The sequence below is a fragment of the Nilaparvata lugens genome, chromosome 10 (genome assembly GCF_014356525.2).
Source record: "Nilaparvata lugens isolate BPH chromosome 10, ASM1435652v1, whole genome shotgun sequence".
NCBI classification, from domain to species: domain Eukaryota; kingdom Metazoa; phylum Arthropoda; class Insecta; order Hemiptera; family Delphacidae; genus Nilaparvata; species Nilaparvata lugens.
Genome location: NC_052513.1, coordinates 11,892,606 through 11,917,897, shown reverse-complemented (window position 1 = coordinate 11,917,897; position 25,292 = coordinate 11,892,606). Strand labels below are relative to the sequence as shown.

Sequence of the window (25,292 nt, the reverse complement as noted above, 5' to 3'; positions counted from 1 at the left end):
TTCAACATGTAAGACAATAACTGAAGAAACAATCTATTCCCTAAATTGTCCAATTCCATGCCAATTTCTACATTCAATTTTCAGATGAATCAAAAATTTAAAAAAATCAATGTTTGACCCTTAACTTATGATCTGGAATTATATCCGTTTTATTGATTCGACTTGAACTCACACATCATTATAATGATTGTGAAAAGACATACTTTAAGGTAAAAAGGGTTTACTTTCCATAAATCAATTGAAATGTAGGGCTTACTTCTATCATAGATGAGAAATACTACCAAAATAATACGTAATGCAGTAACCATACTCAAGTTATGAAATACAATCAAACTTGATTGAAAATTAATAACCTGAAACAAGCTTAAGAGCAATCTAATCAACAGAAACACAATCCAGAAAAGTTAATTCACGATGTAAGTGGAAAACTTTTGAAACTTGGCTATGATTGGGATTTTCTGATTAGAAGTGCGCCAATTCGAGAATGGCTATGATTGAAATGACTGTCTGGAGGTTATTCCATTCGGGCAATCTCATTATCAGGGACTTAAATCGTCGCTATCCAACTTAGCGATTGAGTGAGCGGTGCTGCGCCAAAAGAAAACTCCAAAGTTCAAGATAATGAAAGTAAACTAAAAACAAACTTCTTTTCTTGCGTCTCTTTCTTCGTCGCGTTTTTTTATAACGATAAAATATTAATTGCTCATTGCCCGGCTGAATAAAAACCTGACAAATTACTCAAGAAGTTTGTCTTGAGTTTTTTCTCTTATCTTGGATGGAGCGGAGAGATGAAAGTGGAAATACTGCAAGTGAAAAGTTTAGTTTGTCGAGTTGCTACTAATTAAAAAGTTTGAAATATTCTCTCCAATTTCAGCGCCTACTTCTTCCAGCGAAAAACTGTATTTCATGGAATAAAGTTTTGCCTGGATGGTGTAACACTCGATGAGAGAGAGTTGTCCGAAGAAGTATTCCAGAGAGTTAGTCCTTAACAAAATTTACGTACTTGAAAATCTTACTCTTTCAGCTCTACCCATCTGAGATAAACTTAATCTCTTCCTTATTCCATGAGAAAGACAAGAACTTTCAAATAGTAGAACAATTTGTATTTTTCCTTCACTGAAAAATAAAGTAGTTTATTCAATAAAATTGTCATTATAAAGCCATGAGCAATGAAAATTTATCAATGGAAATAATATGTACCCTATATTCATCTTTGGATTAACCAGATATGCAATATTCACCCTTGTGATTCTCTACCTATTCACTAAGTAAGATACAGCTATTATTTCTTCTGTAAAACAATTTGTCTACTAGCTCACTTGTAGGTTCATTGTGATCAATTGGTTTTCCCATGAAAAATAATTATAGGTTCGATTTGATTTTTTCCCTTACAACGGAATAGAGACATGTGGCACAGTGAAATAGCTCAACAGATTATCAATCATTCATCACCGCAATTACTCTTTTATATAGGGAATTGGAATGCTGAAGAACCTATTCAGTGATAGTGATTGGAACTTTAAACTTTGTCTTCTTAGGAATTTTCTCAATATTTACTGATAAGAATATTCATAATTTGAGCATCTTGTAAGCAATAAATACAAGTCTAGCTCACTAACGAATTCATGTTCAGATTTATAATAACGTTTGGATTGATTGCGCTTCTCCATTATAAAATTGGATAATTAGGCTCTATCAATTATAGTATTATTATTAAGTATTATTATCAAGTATTCCAAGATAAAAATAATCTAGATTTGTATGAAACACTATAAGGAAGCCCATGAGGAAACACTTATATAAAATACAAACTAAGTTTGTATGGATTCCATGTTTCAAATGAGTTTGAATACGACTGTTGATAACATGGTTGATTTAATTCGCATTTACTGATGATAGATCAGTAATTCTATGAATTCTATGTCAGGCTCGCTTCGCTTGCCATATCCGTCTAGCCTGGACCCCCGACTGGGTCGTCCAAAAATGGGATCAGCAGGCTCGCTTCACTCGCCTGCATTTTTCATTTGAGCATTTTTATATTATGTTAGGACGATCCAGTCGGGGGTCTAAACGTCTGGCGAGCGAAGCGAGCCTGACGGCTATTAATATAATATTCACAGGAATAGCTCTGATTGAAGTATCAGTGCCCAATCAATTTTTCCGCGATAAATGCATTTCAATCTTCAACTTGGTGCCAACCTACCAAGTCAACTCAACTTAATGCCAACCTGACAAAATTATTAATTTAGTTACCAGTTAACAACTGTTTCGAAGAGGTACTCTCTCTAGATTATAGTTCTATATTAACATATGGTATGGACATTTTTCAATTATAATTTTAAGATATTGGAATAAGAAGAATATAAGACGAAATTTGAACCCTTAAAAACCACCCTTAGAATTAAAATATCACCAAAAGATTTCTTAGTGCGCCTCTAAAGGGCCAACTGAGCATACCTACCAAATTTGAACGTTTTTGGTCCGGTAGATTTTTAGTTCTGCGAGTGAATGAGTCAGTCAGTGAGTGAGTGCCATTTCGCTTTGTATATAGATTGATGACAGATGATCCTTTCCTGATAAGAAAGTTGTATGCCCCAAATTATTGATAATAATAAATCATTCATTCTCTAGAAACGTTCCATTGATAATAACATTTTGACGTTCAGCAGTTATTTATTCTTTTTGTTCCTGAAACTCTGTCTTTGTTTTAGTTCAGTTTCCAACTTTCAGTTCACCGTCTACTTGAACTCTATGTAGAGAAAAGTTTGAGGCTCGGAAACTCCCACTCGATACTTTACCGAATAGAAAAAGTTCTTGAGAATTTTCTCTCACACACTCACTCACTCTCTTGCTCGCTCTTCCTGCGAATGAAACCTCATTTCGTCTTTCCTGAGTAATTCTCTATCGCACTTTTTAACAAGCATAACGAAATGGTCGCTCCCTCGAGAGCGCACAACGTTTGAGAACGGTAAACTGAAGAGATAGATATTCTTATCGAATAAGAGTTGGTGAAGCTGAAAGATTTGGGGTCACAAAGAGCGAGTTTAGGAAAGTCGGCAATAGAGGAGTCAACAACTAACAAAAAGTTCGCTAACTCTCTAGAATCTTCTAGACGTCAGTGCAGAAGACTCAATGATTAACTTTTCAGAACTGTGCTGATACTTCCCACATGAAACACAAAAGCTGCAAATTCTACTTGGAGAAGTCTCTTAATAAGTACCGTAGCAAAAATCGTACTCCTAAATTATTAAATGATAATAAAAAAGGAAAAATTTGTTATTCTTTATGCCAATCCAAATCAAAACGATAGAGAATACTTTTATTTTCATTCAAAAACATAATATTAGAGTGGATGTACAATATTAAAAAAGTGAGTATTATTTCTCAATCAGAAGTACATTTCTAAGCTACATTATTATTCAATTTATAATATGATAAACCTCAACTGAATCCTGACCAAAACTTGAAAAATTATAAATACAACCTCTGAGTGATCACATCACAGTATAAATCATAAGAGAATCTGATTGGATTTTAATAGTTTGTTTTGCTACACAGATTTCACTATTGTGAGCATTATATAGTGTATAATCAAAACGTAATGACTAGATGACTACATTAAACCACGTTTTAATGTAGAGAATGTTACATTCTATACTCACTGATTGTGAGATGATTTTGCAGACTTTGATTTCAATTTCCTTCCACTACACAGATATAAAATAAAACATTACGAGCTGTCGTTGCATTTAAGAATCCGACATTCTACTACAATACAGAACACGGTGGTATCAACAACCTCTATAATGTTATAATATAACCTAGCTACATTTGGACTGTTGTATAAATTAGAATTGTAACCGTTTTGGGCTTATAAGCCTGCGACACTTTTCTGTAAGTTGTGTAATTCTGAATGATTAAATAAATACATAAATAATGTATCATCATCTATGGTGAGTTCCACGTTATAATGGCAATATTTGATTAACATTGATGCTGCGATCTTTGTCTATCATTCAACAAAGCAGAATAGATAAAGCTATCTTTTCCTAGATTCGAAAAGTTTCCATATCGTCTTTTAACAATGTAGAAATATAATTAATTTACAAAATATTTATTCTCAATCATGTAATTTTATCATTAAATCATTGGAAAAAATATCTTCTTGACAAATAAAATGTGAATGAATATTTTAAAACAAGAATGAACAGTTAATATTACATCATATATACCGGTATCAGCTATCCTCCATAGAAGGCAATGGCAGGGCAGAGAATTGGCAACGCTGTTATCCTATCTTTTTTCTCTGCCTTTGCAACGTGGATCTCACTATAGTGTTCTAAAACACTCTCTGTCACAAGCTTTCATTACCACATTTATTGTGACATGATATTGAGAATTATTTCAACACGATGCAACAGCATTCAAATTTGTATGACAGGTACATCGAGAAAACTGTCCAATGGATGAATTTACTGTTTAAATGAATTGATGAAGTCATTGACCGAAGAATGATCAATGGCTGGAGAATGAAAGCTTATGGAGATTGGATTTTACTCAATAAATATATCACAAGTCTCTTGGGGAAGGAATGTTATGAATAAATTGATAATACAGGAAAGGAGATTCAACGACTATCACAAGCTAATAAAATATTTGTAATAGTGAGAAATCAGAGAACAGGTAAAGAATTCTCGAGGAAGAAAGAATCCAATATTGATGTACGCTGATATTTTCATCGGCAAAGAAAATTCTTTTTGAAAGTTACCAACATACACTCCACTTTCCTTTCACTCCAAGGCTACATGGAGACATTCTTCAGTCATCATTTTCCAATAAATTATTAACACGTTTCAGTTCTTTTTTCCATCCCTATTTTCTATTATCCACTTGGTCCTCATATCAGACATTATTTCATCAGTTGAAAACTACAGTGCTTGGAAGGAGAGAATAATTGAGAGTATAGTTCCACATTGAAAAGGCCCAAGTAAAACGTATGTACGTGTGTCTTGGTTTCGCCAAAACATTTGAACATGGTCAACCCAGGTAGGCTTCACAACGAGTTCACTGATTTCTTTGGCAATAGTTACTATCGATAACTTCGTTTCTTACTTGTAAATCTTACCCAGCTTGATAATGTTCGAATGGCTTGACCGAGCTTGATGAAACCGGGAACTGTATGAATTTTACAATTGCAACTTACGGTTTTCACTTGAAAGTGCTAGACCATTTAGATGTCCACATATCAAGTATATATCATAACCATCTACTCCATGTGTTATCATTAAACTTTTCAACACCAAAAATCTGGTACTGTGTACATTGCTGATGGAATTAAATTGATATACAACCTAAATTTGATCTGGTGATAAACACCAAACAGTATGATGGTATATGATATATAAATGGGACATAGGCTTGCGAGAGGGAGAAGAAGAAGTATGATGATATACAGTATAGTATTATAGTATGATCTAGATTATACTAAATTCTCATCCATAGAACACAATATTAGAAATTACTCAAGAAGCTTTTTGAATGCATTTCAAATTCAAAGGATTCAATTTGAAAATATTTTTCACTTGGAATGTCATTGTTTGCTGTGGAATGAAAAAATGAGAGAGAAATGATGTATAGAAAGCAGTGGAATGGACGGTAGAAGGAGTAAAAGATTTTTAAGGAAATGTCACGTTATAATTTGAAGAATTCGATTTTCAAATGAGTACAAAGATTAGGGGTTGAATTTCTTTCAGCTTCCACTGCATCTGCTTGATTGCATTACTGTGAAGTCTGGTTCTACCCGGTTCAAATAGTATTATCGTTCTTTGAAGTACTTTGGATGCCGACGAGAACAATAATTCTCCTCTGGAATTCCATTAAGGGAGATCGATAGACTTGGACGGATTTCCTGATAAAGACCAATAAAAGCAATAACATCACGAATAATATTCTTCCTCGCTAGGAATGATTGGTTTGTCTCTGGATTCATCGTTACAGCTGTCTTTCGGAATGGAATGAAAAGTAAGAAGGGAATGAGAGTGAGGTAGAGGGCAAATATTGGAGGAGGATATAAATATTGAGGAGAGCTTGAAAAAAGTAATACAAAATTGTGCTTATAAACGACTCCTCGTTATGTACTATAGATCATGCTTTATCAAAGACAGTGAAGAGCCAAAAGTCACGAAGAATAAAAAGGAAGGGAACATAAAATGTTTTGAAATAAAGAGAAATGTCGACTGGAACTTATCTGAACTTCGAATATTCTTCTCTCGTAACTATATTCAGACTTGTACGGTGAAACCGAACTTGTGAAAGGTTGAGTTTTTCTTTTTGATAAAAGTAAGTAACGGAAAATATTTTTTATTGACTCCCGACAAACATTTCAAGAAACTCTTCCAGACCCTGCGGTGGAACGGAACAATAAAGTTTCACCCCAACTTTTCTCTTTGAAAGTTTTAGATCTAGATGCTGTGATTTTTATTACTTTGAGTAATATTCTTTGAAAGATATTGCCAACTGATCACAAATAATATTTTTCAAACGGAAAATAGCTCAACTCCCTTTAAAGTTTTGGGCTCAAAACTTTCTGATCTAGGTACGGTGATGTTTATTACTGCGAACTTGTGCTTTGAAGAGATATTATTCCCACTAATCACAATAATATTATGTATTCAATACAGAAAATCTGAAATCACACAAAGCATGCAAACTTTTGGTACACTCATAGCAACAAATCAAGTGGATTGGTAGAGATGATTGCAGGTCAGTGATTTGGAATTTAATAAATAATACTTTTGTAGCTTGACAGCTGAGTAGGAGAGCTTGATGTCAAGCAGTTGAACAATTTATTGTTCAGATAACCAAAAATGAATTCAAGAGGTCGTATCAAATTGAACTCTCGCAGTGTGACTATACCATAGTCATCTCATGAATTAAAGTCTCAGATTGTTACAGAATACTTCAAATTAAGGGGAAATAATAAATATTTATAGCACTGTTTCATGGATTAAATGGTTCAGTGATACACTACACAGAATCGGTTTAGAGAGTTTAGACAGTGTAAGTGTAGGAATTCTTTGACTCGGTTTCACTCGTGGTCGCACTGATAAGTTAAGAATCATGTTCCTGCTAATCCCGTTGGAATGCGCTTGAGAGACTCCTCTAAATATGATTCATGATTTGTAAAATCGCTTCCCGGTGGTTCGGAACCCACCTGAGACTGTAGATCATTCATCTCTCATAAGCATCCACCTCATTACCCAAGCACAAGCCTAGAGCTCATGTAAGCCTCACCCTCAGCAAAAACAAAAAAACATGGGTCCTTCCATGAGGGAAAACGGATAGATCTGCTTAATAGAATTTGGAAAGTTCAAATATGTGTGAATGTCATGCCGGGAATACTTTGAGGGGCCTTAAAATTAGAAAGGAAATAGAACTATGAGTAAATGTATATGAATTCTTTTGAGCTATAAATGAGCATTGTCTCATAATAATGAAAATAAAAGGTTCCCATCTCTTTTAAAATCATAATTTTATATTGGAGTATTTTTTAGACGACAATGATATTTTCTTACTTCATTGATAAGTTATCTTTCTTTCACGCTGATTTCCCACTTAAGATATTTATGGGAAGTCAATTAATAAATTTTGAACTACTGAATAATTTGATAAACATGAATAAGTCTGAGTAAAACAACGGATTTGAGCGGGAAAACTGAACGCTAAAGATTTTGGCGGGAGATGTAAGGCGCGCGCCATTACGATGACAAGAGCGTTTGAGCGCTCAGCGGTTGTTCTTGTTGTTGTTTCAAAGTAAAAGAGAATTCGTATTGATCAAAAGTTGCAGTGGGAAGGGGATTTAGCAACGAGGAAAGTTGGGTGGTTGTGGGATGGAAGGGAGGAGGAGGAGTAGGAGAAGGAGAAAGTGGCGGAGGAGGAGGTTGGTAAGTCTCCCTGGGTCCTGAACGAGAAGAGAGATTTCGGTGGTGAGAGATCTCAGTAGAAGAGAGACGCTCCGAGAAGAGAGCCACTCTCCGTCTCTCTCAGAAAGTGTGAGCGCAAACAAGTTAAAGTTCCGAGAAACAAGTTTGCAGCCAAGTTTGGAGAGTCATCATCGCTTGATACACGAATTCGATTGAGTTGTTGCAAAGTTTTGATACTGTATTAGTTGATTGGTATCGGCGACGAGTTCAAGCCGATAGAGCTCAACGGCCATAGAGTCAATGATGTTCGAGAGAAGAGCTGGATAACGGTGCAAACATTTTCGGAACGGTTTTTTGGATTGAATTCTTTTAGGTTGGAATGAACTTCAAATAATCAGATCATGGAGATGAGATAAATGTGAGAAAATTAGATCTCGTTTGATTAAAAAAAATCATTTAATCGATTAAGTAACAAAAATTTCTACTCTGGAGAGAAATGTTATGAGAAAACAAAGCTTACTAGATTCAACAAATACTTGAACTATTTGATGAATTTTTAATAGTCTGTTCTAGTTATACGACACTGAGGATCCCATCCACTCTATTTTGAGTAGAACTCATTATTTATAAGCAGCATTACATATTGAGTTTATACAAATTATTTTAACATCTAGTTTTATTCAGATGAATAATGAAATGGATAAAAATGGCATGTGAAATGAAACTCATCATAAATAAAGGAGCAAAGAGCAGTAGAGCATCAGATAATTATCTGTATGAGTGCATAAGTTGATAAAATAATACACAGCATAAATAGAATGAATCACAGAGCAGCAGATAATTAGCTATATGAGTGCACAAGTTGATAAAATCATGCACAGCATAAATAGAATCAATCACAGCTTTTCATTGATTAGCGTAATTTTTCGTCACAGTAGGCTGATTTCAAATATCACACAATAATAATTGGCCTCTCCGTGTAGTCTATAAACCTCAAAAGCATTCCATCAATACAAAGTGAGGTCCACGTTATGGTGGTAGTAATTTGATTAACATTGAAGTTGTTATCAATGTCTATGTTTTGTGTTTAGTCAATGTCTATGTGCTGTTATCACCTTTCTATCATTCGACAAAGTAGATAGCTTTATCCTTTTCTAGCTCCGCAACGTTGTTGTCAGATCGTTTTTCAACAATGTGAAATAGCTTTATCCTTTTCTAGCTCCGCAACGTTGTCAGATCGTTTTTCAACAATGTAGAAATATAATAAATTAACAAAATATTCAATCTCAATTATTATGTAAATATATTATTTAATCGTTGAAATTTTTTTATGATGAATGAAAAATAATATTATTATTTCAAACAAGAATGAACAGTGAATATTACATCAGATATACCGGTATGAGGTATCCTCTACAGAAGGCAGTGGCACGGTAGAGAATCGGCAATTCTGTTCTCCTATCTTTCTCCACTGCCATTATGACCTATACTCCATTATAACCATTGAGTGATCTGACAAGGTTTTTAATAAATAAATACTCACACAAAAATCAGTTGTTATAAGATCCACCCTGACTCTTTGTTATGGCCGGGACACACATATCCGCACCGAGCCCGCGCCGCGGCACGGCCGTGTGACGGACGTATTACGGCGAGTGGAAAGAAATTAATGCTTTCAAGCGAGTAGGGACACACTACCGCACCGCGTCCGCACCGTCACCGTGTTAGTTGCCCGAGCCGTGCCCGCGCCGTCACCGACTAGTTTAGTTTACTTTTTGACGGAGACGGTGCGGGCTCGTTTAACATAGAGAGTGAAAAACTTATTGAAGAGATACGGAATTTTCCAGTTTTTTACGATCAAAGTGATGAGAAATATGGTTGAATGGAAAATAAGTTAATCCAAAAGTAAAAGTATAACCAAATAATAAGTCAAGTATGATAGACATAATAAATGATAAAATAAACGACAAAAAGTATAAAAGAAGGAACCCGTGACTGTGTCTTAAATTTCAAATTTAAAACTAATTACGTTTAGATACATAAGGCAGAAGATAACAATTTTATTGCTGATATATATTTCCGATACATGAATGATTGTGCTATTGTTATGCACCGAAATATGATTCTCATCGTCTACAGGTAATTAGTTTAAAATTGAAAAATATAATGAAATAAAAACACATAGATGTTGTCAGTTTTCTACACTTTAATTTGGTACACGACCATGGTTTCGTGACCACACAGGTCACATTTTCAAGCTGACTATTTCGTATGTGACCTGTGTGGTCACGAAACCATGGTCGTGTACCAAATTAAAGTGTAGAAAACTGACAACATCTATGTGTTTTTATTTCATCATGGAACGTTTCTACAACATCGACCACAACTCAGTTGAAGTTTTTGAAAAATATAAATTTAAATCGGATGTAACAAGCTTTAACAGTGTTATATGATTAACAGTAGTTTAACACATTACATTACATTTAAATCAGAACAAAGTACCTAGCACTATAGAACTGAGACACTGCTGCCGCTCGGCTGTCGCACGGTTATGTGTGTTTTCCTACCATCATCACCGTGTCGCGGACGTAGCTCGGCCGTACCTCGGCACGAGCTCGGTGTGGTTATATGTGTCCCAAGCTTAAAGGGAGCATAAACGTGAATATGAGTGGCAACTTCTCACCCCTCACATTGATTTGATTGATTATTCAGTTTATAGTCTCTTCTAAGCTCAGTTAGTTGAATAATTCAGTTGATTCTTAGTCATTATAATCACAGTTTGAAACAGTTATGGGAAAGATGATTCAATCATAAATTAATTCATTATGATTGAAGAGACACTTGAGATATTCTCAAAAAATCCACTTCAATTTAAAGCTCCATAACATCAATATTCAATCCACAAACTTAATTCATTATGATCGATAGCAACATCAGCTATATGATAGTGATAGTATACGGTACATTAGCTTCAATGCTCCAATAGACCGCAAACATTGTTAATGTCTGTTACAAGATGGCAAGCCCCAACATCAAAGCATGAAATTCCTGCAGCTACTAGCTGAATTTCCAAGGTTTGATACTATGTTGACCCAATTTTCACATTTATCCAATTTTTAACAAGAAACCAACCTCAACCTCCCACCTCCAATCATGATATTACAAGATACGTATCTCGCCAATTTACAAGCACTCATTACAGCCTAAATAATAAAATTATCTCATAAAATCACTCAGCAAAATTCATATGAGCTCTCTATTACTAATCTATGAATTTCATTTAGAATCATCACATTCAAACAGTAGCATGATAAAAAGGAGTTATATCCATAAAGTAAGTCCTATTCTGAGAACTTTTGTGACGTGGTGTTGTAGCACCATAAAATACTTTTGAAATAAAATAACTGAGCTTTAATAGAGTTTTAAAATGGAAAGAATAGATAGCCTAGTCAAGGTACCGCTTAAGTAAAATCGAATGTTATTTATGATAGAGAGTAATCATGTCATCTATTAAGCGATAAGAGAACCATGCAAAATATTGTAATTAAACAATAATGAAAATTCTTTGGCAGTAAATAAAATTATGAAGCGGCTTGTTTATTATTGGTAGATTATAAGAAATAAAAGATTGCATGTACATTTTGAGGTTAGAATCACTTGTTTTGATTTAATACATCAATCAATCTAAATCGACAGTTTTTTGATTCGATACCTAACAAATCAGCTGATTGCTCAATCAACTATTACGAATTGAATTATAATTTTTTTCTAATGAGCTCATTAGCAGGCCTTTATCAGTGATTTGGGGAATTGATCAAAGCGCTATATAAATTTGAGTTTAAGAAATTTGCAACGTGTTGAGTACTATCATATAGTCTATAAGAACTTTTTTATGAATTTATTGATACATGTAGGAAGCTTATTTCCATGCACGGCACGAACTCATAAACCCTGAGATTTTTAAATTGTTATTTTTATTAATTATTATTATTCATTAATCAAAGTATGTTCTAGTAAATCTATATTCGGAACAGGTTCCAATTTGTCTAGTTCTGAATTGACTCGAAGTCCACGTATCAGTATCAAATATACCGCACCACATATGAATGGTTGGCAATTTACCACTTTACACTTTGAATGTCAATATGTAGTGCAATGGAGAATGTACTTGATCAATAGAGTGATCTATCTCAATGGTTAGATCCACAGGGAAATGGAGGACTCTGAAGTTATTATTTTATTAACCAAAATACGAACTATGAAGTGAAGTTCATTAAATTAACTGGTTATCTACCTCTACCACTAGTTATTTCAATGTAAAAAATTCTACAGCTCCAAAGATAAGCTCTTGTTGAGAGGAAATGCTTGACACTGTGCTTGCATTCACAGTGGGAGAGTCAAGTGTATCAACAAGCTGCATCCCAAACATTCCGTATCAAAGATCTCGTCACTAGACAACTTGCGCCCTTCTAACCTCTCATCAAGTGATGACGTAGTCAAGCCGAGAAGCAAGCACCTGAATCCGCCGCTATCTAAAGTGAAGAAACAGAAAGGAACAACTAAGCTCAACTAAGTAACCCTTTACAAAGTTGTGCTATTAACAGGAGCAGCGCGCCTTAAGTCATAAATACACACATGGACAAGCAGGTGAGGGTGCGCGTGCGTGGGAGAGTGCGTGTGAGAGAGAGGAAGGGATGAAGGTGTGGATGTGGAGGCAGCTCAGTGGCAATAAGGTAGCAAGGAATTGAAGTAGCGTCTCTCGCCTAGAAGTTTGTCAGCACACAGCCCAAACTTCCCAGACCACTGACTTACTTAACTTTCCCAACCCATCTGTTCGTTCTCATCCCCTCCTTCTGCCTTCACTTTCTTTGTCGTTTGCAGCTTCCTCACTACTATACTTCCATCTTGCTTCGCATTGCTATCGATTGCCCTATTGCACGCCGCTCTATTGAACTTGTAACGAGATTCAGAACTCAGATTCTGAGCCCTCCACTCCTCTCTGTTCACAACAAAGATTGCTTTGTTAATTGTTCAAAGTCTGCTGTTCTGCGTGGAAAAGCTTCGGGATTTTTTAGCGATTTTGCTAGAGATAAAAACATTTGATGGCCCGGGATTATCTGGCGTTTTGTAAGTGGATGTAGCTGAGAAGAATTATGTACTACGGAGAACTAATTCTTGAAGCTCTTAGGATGATGAATTGAGAGATTACTCTTATGAGATTTACTCACTGCACAGATACACGGCATTTTGTCATTTTTACTCTTTCCTATTGTTTTCGAACAGAAATATCAGTTTATCTCCTCATAGTTGATAAGACGTCTATATAGTGGCGTAATTAGTTTGAAATAACTGAAAGAATAAGACGTTGTTGTTGTACAATCAAATTAGTTTCAAATAACTATCAATGGTTAGAAACTACCAACCATTTGTCTTGATACAAAACATTCTATTGTCTTCTGTCTTGAAAGACGCTAGAGACTTCTATGCTAGTCATAGTTTGAGTAGAGCTCTAATAGATAAACTTGGAATCTCATCTATGATGTTAGCTTTGCTCATGCAAGAGTCACATTGTTGGACTCGCTAATTCATTAGTCTCATCATAGAAACTATGTAACTCATTCTCGTATACGTGGAACATTATTACACTTGTGAATCCTGCATGTGGTTTATAATTAAATTCCTTGTCATGATTGAATTTTCACAATATTTTATCATCCATGATCAAACTCAAACTGCTTTATCAAGGGGCCAAGCAGGGAGAAGAGACGTGGCTAGGTAAATAGAGCGAGCGATGCGATCCTGCGAGCTAGTACATTATGATTACTTTCTGAAGATGATTTTGAGTGATTTGGCTCTCGTGTATCTTTAATACGCTACAATGCATTCATTGATCTTGCAAGAATAATAAAATTTTCCACCGAGAAATACCTCAATACCGTTTGGAGCTTGTACAAAGTTGACGAATAAAAGAGCTCTTATCACTCAGACATGTTTCCGCGGTTATAAATACAGAAGAATTTTTAATCTTGGAGTAGAGTGCATGAGTGTGCGCAGAGGTTGATATTGATCAAAAGCGAGACAGACGGAGTCGCGAGAGAAGCAATGAAAATCAAAAGAGAGAAGGCTAAGAAAGGGAGTTGGAAAATCAAGAATGAAGTTATGCCCCGGCCTTCGGAAAACTCTTGGGATGAAGAAAGGAAAAAAGTAGGTTTGCTTCTCTCCAGGAGATTTTCCTTCTCCTTCCCACTACTCATTCACAATCGCTCTAGCGTATCATCCTCCATCTCTTTTTGTTTCTCTTATTTTACATTCTCGTTTCTTCTTTATTTTCGGCCGCGTTGTTCGTGATAGGGAAGCTTATCTTGGGAGCACCACGTTCCTCTCTTATCGAGTCTTGCAAAGTTACTTCGTCCAACTTCCATTAAGAGTAAGAGATCGAAAGAGTTCGGAGATTGTGGAAATAAAATGTTGAAGCTTAAAAACGGTGGGAGAGGGGGTTGGAGCTGTAGAGGGATGAAGGGGAATTTGTCAAGGCGCAGACTGGCGAACTTATTCTTTTCACTTCCACTTGGAATGCCTGCTCTTGTTGCCTGCCTCAAGTCTCATCGCGATGTTTGCAAATATAGAATTCCAGACGTGGTAGCTCTAATTCACAATCTACATTGTAAGTCAGTTTTAACTCCTTTTAATTAACTTCAATCTCTAACGTGTGACTCAATACTACTTGCCACGTAACACCATGAACACAGTATGATGGAACGAATTCTATACAGGCCTACTAAATGGAACGAAAAACTCGAATTGGAGGAAAATGAGAATAAAAGACAGAGCAAGAAAATGTTTATGGAATGAAATGTTTTATTATTCTCACCTTAATTGTATTGGATGTTCATTGTTGACACAAATCGTTACAATACTACTGTAGTCTGTAGTTATATTTGATTGTGGCGCCTGGAGTCTTAGTTCGTACACTATCTCACTCAATTTGGAATGAGAAGACTCAAGGCCTTCAACAAGAGAAATATGTTAGGCCTACTGTTGGTTCTAATTGCTCTAAATTATCCAAAGAAGAATTTTTAAATCATCAGGAGATTCTATATTATTCAGGTCAAATGTATCATTGACTGACATTTAATCTACTATTTAATTTAATTTTATATTATTCAATTTGTAGGAACAAGAACTTGAACATGAGATAAATTTCAATATTGGATAATGAATATCGCCACTTCTAATCTGAAGAAAAAAATCGTAATAGCTTTGATAATTCATCGGATGAAAATATGCTTTCTAAATTAAGTTGCGTCATATTTGTCAATTTGAATTCAATGGAGTTAGAAAATTGGCAAAGAAGGAGCAGACTGAAGTGAGAGAGGCGGCTTGAATTCTTCAAGCTGAAGAGTGAGTAAGACTCGCAAAGTTTCAACAAATCCCTGTTATAAGGAGATGTAATTTTCATTTGATTTTAATAAGTTTTCAAGAGACGCAATCGATAGTAAAGGTAAGGGTTGGATGAAGAAGTGACAAAGTTTGGTCGTTGAGGAGATGATGGGATATGAGGAGGGGGAGGGGGGATTTAAGGGAAGTTTCTATAAGCTGAACTCGACTCGACTCGTGGCGCGGTGGAGTGCAGGATAACTGGTGGGGGCGGTGGGATGTTGACCTGAGCCCTAAAATTCCCCGTTTTCTCCCACTCACACTGTCACACTGACTCCCTTCCCCATCGCAACGGTTCTCACACCCAAGATTGTTCTTCGCGCTCAACTCTTTATGGTAAAAGTTTTCCGGCGTAGTGTAACTTTGTTGTTGGACTTCTTTTCTGTGGAGAGTTAACTTTGTTCGCCTGTTGTCCTCCGGCCGGACTGAATGCATGTTAGGCACAGTTGCCTAACTGGCCGCTTGAAGGGGCTGCACACCTTCCCCCCTCTCACCACCCTATCACTTCTTTCTTTTTTCACTCCTTCCGATTCCTATTTTCTTGTCCCATCCGTCCGACTGACTAAACTACTCGGCTTATCCTCCATCTTCTCTCTTCCCAGCCGCTGTTTCAACTTTTGATCAATAAGATTTTCCCTCACACTTTTTAACAACAACAAAACTACATCCCTTATGATTCTCTTTCAGCAACCGTCACCAACTCATCCCCCCTCCCCTTCAACAAAGCTAGAAATCCACCATTTTCTATTCTCTTCATTGCCAAGACTATCTACTGTTAGTTTGAAACTAAGTTTAGGCCAACTTCTGCCAAGAAGACAAGCAGTCACTACTTTGCCACTGTAAAAGATCGATGGCCGGCTGACAGCTCAACAATTTGTTACAATGAAAAAGCTCTTTTTTGTCAAGTCTCACTCGCTAGATAGATTTGTTTCGTTTTGGCCTTCGCTTGTCTACCCAACCATGTCATGCAAACTTGGCTCACATTACTAAATACTTTGAAGTTTTTCCTTGAAAGGGTTTTTTATCAACCCTCCTATTAAAATCAATCAAGCAAGGAAAATTATATATTTATAAGTTTTTTCAACTTCATCATCTCTTTAAACTTATTGTTATTATTTCACGAATTGAATTTTTTTCTATAGATCAACCACTTTTACGATAATTTTCTTCAGTATTAAAACTCTCATGTACAATTTTCTTCAACTACATTAAATCTGGAAAATCGTTATCAATTTACAAATAGAAAATTTTTCCTTAAATTGCACTCGATGCTCTTTGATAATTCTTTTGTCAAAAGTGTTGATACTTCAACGTTTTATGTTAGCATTGAAGATTATATTTCTGATTATGGAGGAATCATGTACAGTGTACTATATGTTCCACCTCTACATAGAAAATGGCTAGTGTTTCACAATTTCTGTAGCCCAATCTCTGAACAAAGAATGGTTTCTCAAGCTAGCACCGGAATAAGGAAATTATGATAATAGCCACGTGAAGAGTTAGGCTCGAAGTAACTCATTCAACAAGAACCTCGTCAAAATCAAGTAAATAATAGAAATGCTTATTTAAACAGTATAATTTAAAATCCGAAGAAAATTAAATGATGTAAGTAATAATAAATAAAATAAATCAATGTTGCAAATGACAAGCTAACAAATTAAGAGGAGTCTGGATACATTGAGTTATCCGTCTTGGCGAATGGGATTTCAAAAAGTAATCACGGAAATCTTTGAGTGAATAAGGAGTTGATAAGCGCTTTAATGGAGAAACAACTCTCATTTTTTCATTTGAAATAATAACAATTCATTGGAAATTAGACGGATTTCTCATTTCAAATTCAAGGAGTACAACGGATTTGTCATTCTTATGAGAATAATATTCATCATTATCAAAATATTTATGATGTAGTCATTTTGAGCAGTGCTAAGCTGAAACACCATTAGAGAAGTTCAAACATTCATTTCTAGGAAGAGAAGCCTACTCTCTATAGGGAAGTTGACGGCATAAATCGTTACTCACTAATAAGCATATCTGTTTTCCCCATATCAATTCTCTCCTCTAGTTTTCCTCATAATAGCAGTTTGGAAAACGCTCATGAACATCCCTAAATATTTTTCCAACCATCAAAGATTAATATGATTTTCAATGATGACTAAAAACATTTACAATGCGTTCTTTCACAAAAATTGCTCAAACAAACGATCTACATATGATGAAATTCCGTTTTAGAGCCAGTAGATTTCATAGAAGATCATTGTTGTCAGGTTATTAATCCACCGCCTTCTGATATATAATTGTTGATAATGGTCAATATTTTGTTCTTAAAAATCAAAAATTAAAATTTTTAGTTTAGTCATTAGTTTTGAAGTTAAAATTGGACTTTTTAAAGTGGAATCATAACCTCATTCTTTTTTCGAAACTTTTAATCATAAAAATTTTGGATAGGCTAAAGACAGTTTTGGGCTATGCCTGTTGTCTTCCCCCAAGCATATCATATTGTAATAATGAATTGTGATTTTCAATGAAATAAATAAATGAATAAATTTCAACTCAATAAAACTTACCCATAAAGAAAATATATATTTACATGATTTAAGCTGTTTCAAAAAAATGGCAACGGTGCGGAAATGGTATGAATGAGTTATCTGCTCATTGTCCAATGACAGACAAGGATAGCAAACTAATTTAATCATTATGCTGACTTTAAAACATGGTAATATTTTGTTAAATGTCAAATCCTAATGGAGAAAATTAATAATAAGATAAATAATATTATAGATGGATTTAGATTTATTGATTGTACTATTGTTCATTGCGAGTGATCACTGAGCACGGATAAACTGAATTAAGATTTTTATTCGTTCATTTTTTATATCAAGCCTGGTATGTCTCTTTAATTACATCACATTGGTTCTGCAATTTGTAGAGCGAAAGTTGAAGTAGAATGAAACGGGATTGGATTAGTTGTCCTCCTCTATCAATATTCAATAGAAACTTTATGAGTCCAGAAAAGCTAATTTCATAATATAAATCCAGAGTGTATGTGTAAAAATTCATTAACATTCACATGAACAGTTATAAACATTATTTTTCATTAATGTTCTCCTGAATGGTTTCCCGAATTTTCTCTTGAAATTTTCTCACGAATAACTATTATTGTGAACAGGAAAAATTGAGTTACATATTACTAAAATATTGATAATAATTGTAAGTAAAATAAAAGCAGACAAATCACAATAATTGTTGAATATCTATGAGAAACACATTGAAAGAGAAGACCAAAGAATAATAATATTTTTTTGAAATTTTCAATATCACCCGTTATAATTTATATTTTTAGTTAATAGAGAAGTGCAGTTTTAGGAAATATTTTTAGCCTTTTAATATGAAAATAAATCCATAAACAGATATCATCATTTATTATTTGTATAGCGTACCTACTCGTAATTTTATGGAATATAAAAATCGAAATCTATATTAGGAGATTTTCAATATGTCAATTCTCTTGAACAGTAATAATTAGTTACATAATTAAAAAAGAGAATGAATTTTTGCAATAAATTTCAATTACAATATTATTCTCACTGCTATCCAAACATCAATATCTGCAATCAATATTGGTTAGCTGCTCTTTTGAGTTTTCAGAGAACTATAGCTTCTAGTTGAAAAGAAACGGGTCAATCTATATGGATATGAAATGGATAAAGACAGAAAGATTCGTCAAAAGTGCGAGTTGGGTTGGTGAAGAGAGGAAGAGATACATAGAGTGAGAGAGTGTGGGGATTTGAGTGGAATATTTCAATGCAAAAATTAATTTGTTCATACTTCCATTCCAATATCACTCTTTGGCAGTTGCTAGGTCTCTCTCTCATCCGAACTGTGCAAAAATTCCACAGTCTCCTATCTCTAAAATTCCAACAGCAATCAATTCAACAGGATACAATAAATGAAAGAATGCACGTGTTTCTGTTGGCTCTTTTCTAACCGTTCATCTAAATAGAATCTAACCAGTGTGATTCATAAAATATTTGACAGGAACAGAAATCATCCTCAACTTCATAGAGAATACATTAAAACCTAACTCTTGAACGTGAAGTTTGGTATCGCATTAAGTTTCGGTCGATCCCATTCTATGTTTTTTGCCAATCTATGCTTGAATATTTCTATACGCAGCTATTTTGATTAGAGTTATTGTGTTTTTCTAATATGAGCTTTTGAATATTTTGTAACATTTGTTAATTTGAAGGTAGCAAGAATGCAGACTTGAGTATTTCAGTTTAAACACCCTTAAAAGCCAGTTACACACATTGATTATTGTTCGTACGATATTTTACCGTCCTTATGAATTCTATCAGATTTGAACGGAGCTTGACAAATATCATATGTTTGAAATAATCTTGATTAATGTCAATTCCTGTTAATTAATGTCATTTATCTGTTTAATTAATAGAATCTATAAGGAAGGCAAAAAATCGTACGAACAAAATTCTATGAGTGTGTATCTAGCCTTATTAGAGAATTTGAAAACTTAAGCTTCAGATTCGTCACATATCATTAGGTTGAATTTCGAAACTCTTCAATAACCACTTTATGTTTTCTCTCTCATTAATATCGGGGCACCGAGCTTCGCTCCGGAGTACAAAAGCAGAGAAGCATAGTTTTTATTTATTTATCGATAATCAGAACACAATTCTTCAAGATGATTGGGGAAGGACTAATATGCACAGCCCATTATGCACAGTTTCTTCCCCGAATTTTGACTTGTACACTATAAATAGTCAAAAAAGTAGGTTATGTTCCATACACTTGGATTAAGGTCCAATTTCCAGTCCAAACATTTTGAAAACAGAACTCTTCTAATTTATATTGTTTACAAACCAAATCGAATAACAAAATAACACTCACTAATCACTTAAAACTGTAAAATAATGATTAACTTTGAATATTCTGATATACTTTAATTTAGAATGATATACCATGTCACGTCAAAAAATCAGATTATTTTGATCGAGTCGATTAAAATTTCTAGATAATATATCTCGTGAGATAAGCTGATTGATTGCAAATAGTTCAACAGCTGAAAAAAATTCTGTCACACTCCCACACACGCTGAAATTATCATCTGTTTTTCCAAGGATGAATAATTATTATCCTTTCCATGTCCTTCAGCGAGTTTTTCCAGGAATGAGACCATGTGCAATCAAAATTTTATATCAAGAACCTCCTATATTGCAAATTTCATCAAAATCGTTAGAGCCTTTTTCGAGATCCGTTGGACATAAATACTTACCCAAATAACCATATACCCATAAAACCAAATAAATATATATATATAAATATATACAGAAATTGCTCGCTTAATATAATAGGGTAAGTCTCAATGATGACTTGATAGAAACATGGGTGACTGATTCCATGTAGTATTGATTGTTGGTACGGGAGAACTCTTGGCGATCAATATAATATTGTCTATCGCTCAAGAAGTTTATTCAACCTACTCAATCCTTTTCAAAACAACGTTTCTAATCTTCGTGATAATATTAATGCCAGGATTTGACCTGATTATTAGCTCGCAACTGTTCAAATCTGGTTATTTTGGGAAAAGTGCAAAAATCTTGAAAAAAGTTTCTACAATATTTCCAACTGTATATAGTAGCAAAGTAGGGCAGAACTTCATTATTATGGTTTCAAGTAGAATTTTAATATTTCTTGCAATTTTGATTAATATATTGTATGAAATTTAATTGATCTGATAAATTCAAAATTTCAGTTGATACATTTTTTGTTCTTGAAATTGTGTTTGAACCAAGTGATCATTTATACATAACCTCTAGACCGTCTATTCCAAATTTAGGTTTGATGCCGTTTTGGACGAATGCCTGTTGATTTTATCTGGAAATATATATTGTATATGAATAAATAAATAAATATAAATGCATTCACCAGCCCTCTTCATCGAATAACTTTTCAAAACTCGCATAAATAACTGGTTTTTGAACGTGATTCAGTTATCAGGATTCCGTGATAACCAAAGTTCTTCAATTATTGTTGAACGAATCACAGTTAACAAAGTGTTCCCTAGATCATCTAATCCGAGTCGACTGAGTTGGTCGTTAAGTAGACGGCCACTCAAGTAGCGACATCTGCTATTGAATCCTACTGAGCACTGAGCACTGAGCAGGTGAGAAGAGATGAATGCTGCAGACAAAGAGAAAATTGAAGCAAATTGATTGTGAACTGGACTGGAAATAAAACAATCGCAACTCCTGTCTCTCCAATCGATAGAGCAATACCAATGTGAATGTGAATGCACGCTTGTTTTATTCAGCCTGGCTACAATAACTCTCACTCCACCAATATGCTGCCAATCCATTCATGGCCATGTCCACTCTTCACTATTATTCTACCAAGCCTGTATCAAGCACTAACAAAATGACACACACACATACACACATACCACCCATTCATACCCACAACATGGCTGAATCAGATGCGACACGGAAAACCAAAGGTTGAATGCGAATATTCAACTAATTGTACTCCTACGTTTCTGCAAGAATGATATCGAAACTACTTGCGATTTTCTGGATGAGTTTCCTGTGATGTAGTCCTCTCTATATCTTGGATTTTCCTCTACAAATTGAGTTACTCCTTTATTGACTACATTTTTTAGTTCTTTCAAATTCAATGTTCACTGTATCAATTCATGAACAAGATATCAGTCACATGTTCTTGAAACCTCATTGGAAACCACAAATGGAAACTTCATCTAGGATCTTTGAATTTTTCTCTAAATCAATTTTGGTTACATCGATCATGAGGTCTAACGTCTAATGATTCTTATTTCTTTATTAGTATCTAGGATTTTGTTGCAGAATATATCAATCAATTCAACCCTCATGCTCTAAGTATCTTTTTTCATATCTATAACAGACTAACATACTATAATCATACAATCATACTATCAAATGAATCTAGTTAACTTTTTTTAGACTCACAATGTTTGAAAAGTCTATTATCTAGTAAAGAACTAATAAAGGATCTCTCTCCATGATTTGGAGTTCTTGGCGGGAGAGGCGTTGGACGTAGATGTTAATATATGAGAGTATGTCATGGAAGCAAGATCGATCAGCAGCATACTTATCGAAAATCAAGCCTAATTCTAAAAATGGAATAACATCAAGATATTATTTCAATTCAACAGAAAAAAATACATTTCCAACATAAAAATTCTAACCCAAAAAAGAAAATACCGGGACAATCATATAGGGAAAAATATGCAATCTTCTTCTCTCCATGACGGTATAAAATCTCGCAGCATATTTCATTCTAGTGAAACGAAATAAAAGTTCCGTTTGTGCATCATCAAGTCAGTATTGACTAGACTGCATGGAGAGAAAATGCTTGCAGAGCCGTGTATAGCCGCTACACCACCTAACATAACTTCGACAAAGCGTTTAAACTTTGCTGCTCAGGAAGCTAGTAGCCGTTACATTGTTAGTGGAGCACTTAGTGGAAGGATAGAAGTGAGTAGGAGAGAGTAGAGAGAGTGAGTGGGAGAGAGAGAATGGTGATATTTGACGAGTGTGTGGCGAGAACAGCAATAAAAGACAGCAAGCAACTTGTAATCCAGGATTGAAGCCTTGTTTACGAGCTAAAGGGCTGGTGGAGGGCGGTGAGAGACTTGGTGCTGAAGTGGGGTGAGGAGGTGAGTCGTAGAAGGGATGGAGCTGACAGCGCCGCTTAGGGGGGGTATTGAGGGGTTGTTTCAGAAGTAGGGTAGGAATGATAATGCCTTATGTGGCAGAATTGAGAACAGGAGTGCTGTACGGTAACCTAACCTCACAATTTGAAAACGGATTTGATACGTTGCTATGCCCTGCAGCCTACTGCACGGTCGAATATTGGCGTTAATTTCTCATCGACTGCGCTATCAGTCTATCAGATTCACGTTATTATTACATCAGGATACATGTGCGCATGTGCGCACCATGTTTGCTTATCACTCTTAATTGATATAAGGTCGTCGACTAGCAGTGAGCCAACATCACTGCCTACAGGTCAATCAATCCATGTTTCAATATGATTCTGCTAAACTAATAATATGGATGATATCTGAAATCTTCTTATTCATTCAAAAATGATTTTGAAGCTTATTTGTGAACAAACCTTAGTAATATTTGTTATTCCTCATAATATTGACATTAGAGTTCATACATGAATATTTTCTGACTTCAATTAAGTCTCTTCTACATTACTTGATACTATGAAGTCCCACTGTTCCTATTCCTGCTTTGACTGTCATTTATTGATTTATAATAAGTAAATAATATATCATTTGAATGTATGTGTTAGTGACTGGAGAAACATGATTGTTTCAGACGATTTAAGAGAAATCGCATTATCTTAAGCATCATTGGTTAATCAAGTTGAGACGACTTATTAGATTCTTTTAGAGTAATACGGAGTAACTTGGAGTAATTTCTCCAAAAATTTTAAGAGTATTATAGTGGGAATATATTATTTACTAGAATACGGTCCCACTATTAAATCAACCAGAGCTAGAACAAAAACAGTGTAGATATCACTGAATGCCTTTAAAAATAATTGAAAAATCAAAGTAGCCTTTTCCTCTCATTCAATTGGTTTTACCGTATAAAATAGTTTCATACTATTTTTTCATATAAGCCTGAAAATAAATTACTCTAATAAAGGTCAAGAATCAAATAATGTATCAACATACATTTCTAGATTTCTTCTCTGCATTTCCAATAAATAATGTTATGCAGAGTGACCTTTGATTGTCAAGTCTCTACTGAGTGTTTCAGGTTGAAGTCCAAATGGATTTTCCTTATTAATTGCTACAACTTGAAATAATGTTGAGTAATTAAATTGGGATTTTTGTGATGTCACATGTCATGTTATGTCACAAGTTAATGTACCGCTTTTATGAAAAGAATTTGAGAAATTTAGCTCGTAATCTAAAATTTGAAATCTCCTACAAACCTATTAAGGGTGCTAACACGAAAAACGCGTAATTCTTCAGCACAAGAATCAGCGATTTCAAGACCCCCCTATAAAGACCAATAAAATTCCTCTTCCAAAGCCTTATTCTTTGTATTAGTACCTATCCTTTTAAAGACCCCACCTTACCATGGAGTGTAACTCAATTTACTGTTGCTCCCTAAGAATCTTTGTACTGATCCCTGAGAATCTTCTATTCCTGTTACTTTATCTCCACTTTTCCTTATTTGATGAGGAAAACATTTCACTGCTTTATATTTCGAATGCTTCAACCGGCAAACTGATTTTTTTCAAGTATTCGCTGCTATTAATAATTCTAAATCAATTCTCTCTTAATAGGTAAAAAAGGAAACGTTGTCCATTTTTCAGTAAAATAAATTTCATCCATCATTTATATAGGATCATCAAGTGATGCAAGTTGATCAGTATAATACTCTTTTTCAGGAAGGAAGTCGCAGAATATAATTTTTCAGGGAAAAGTAATATTCAATAACCGGCACATACGGTGAAATTGGAGGAGGCAGCAATGAGGAAAACTGGAAGTTGTTTCCATATCAGTTTTACCTCGTGCAAAACCCGTCTAGGTAAACAGTAATCGAAATTTCATTTCTATGATGAAGTCTTAAACAAAAGATCCTTAGGATTCATGAAGCTGCAAAAGTTGATGCAATATTATTTACATCAAATTTATTCGTAGTTGTTAATAATTTTTTCCCAGATTGAACACGTATCAATATTGATTCAACATCGATGCTAAACCGAGATTCATTGTGCTGGTGAAACCGAGGTCGAAGATTTCTTGAAACAGCTGATCATACCTGGATTAGCATTGCGTTGATCTCACTTTGTGCAACCCAGCATGTACCTAGTACCTAACAATAATCGTATCGGATTCTGAGAACTAATGTG

General features: G+C 34.7%; 1 protein-coding gene across 7 annotated transcripts in view; it reads right to left on the bottom strand.

The window, feature by feature from the left end:
* LOC111049000 (trithorax group protein osa) overlaps positions 1–25,292 on the bottom strand; it is a 466,078-nt gene that overhangs the window by 437,103 nt on the left and 3,683 nt on the right. The window lies entirely within an intron of this gene.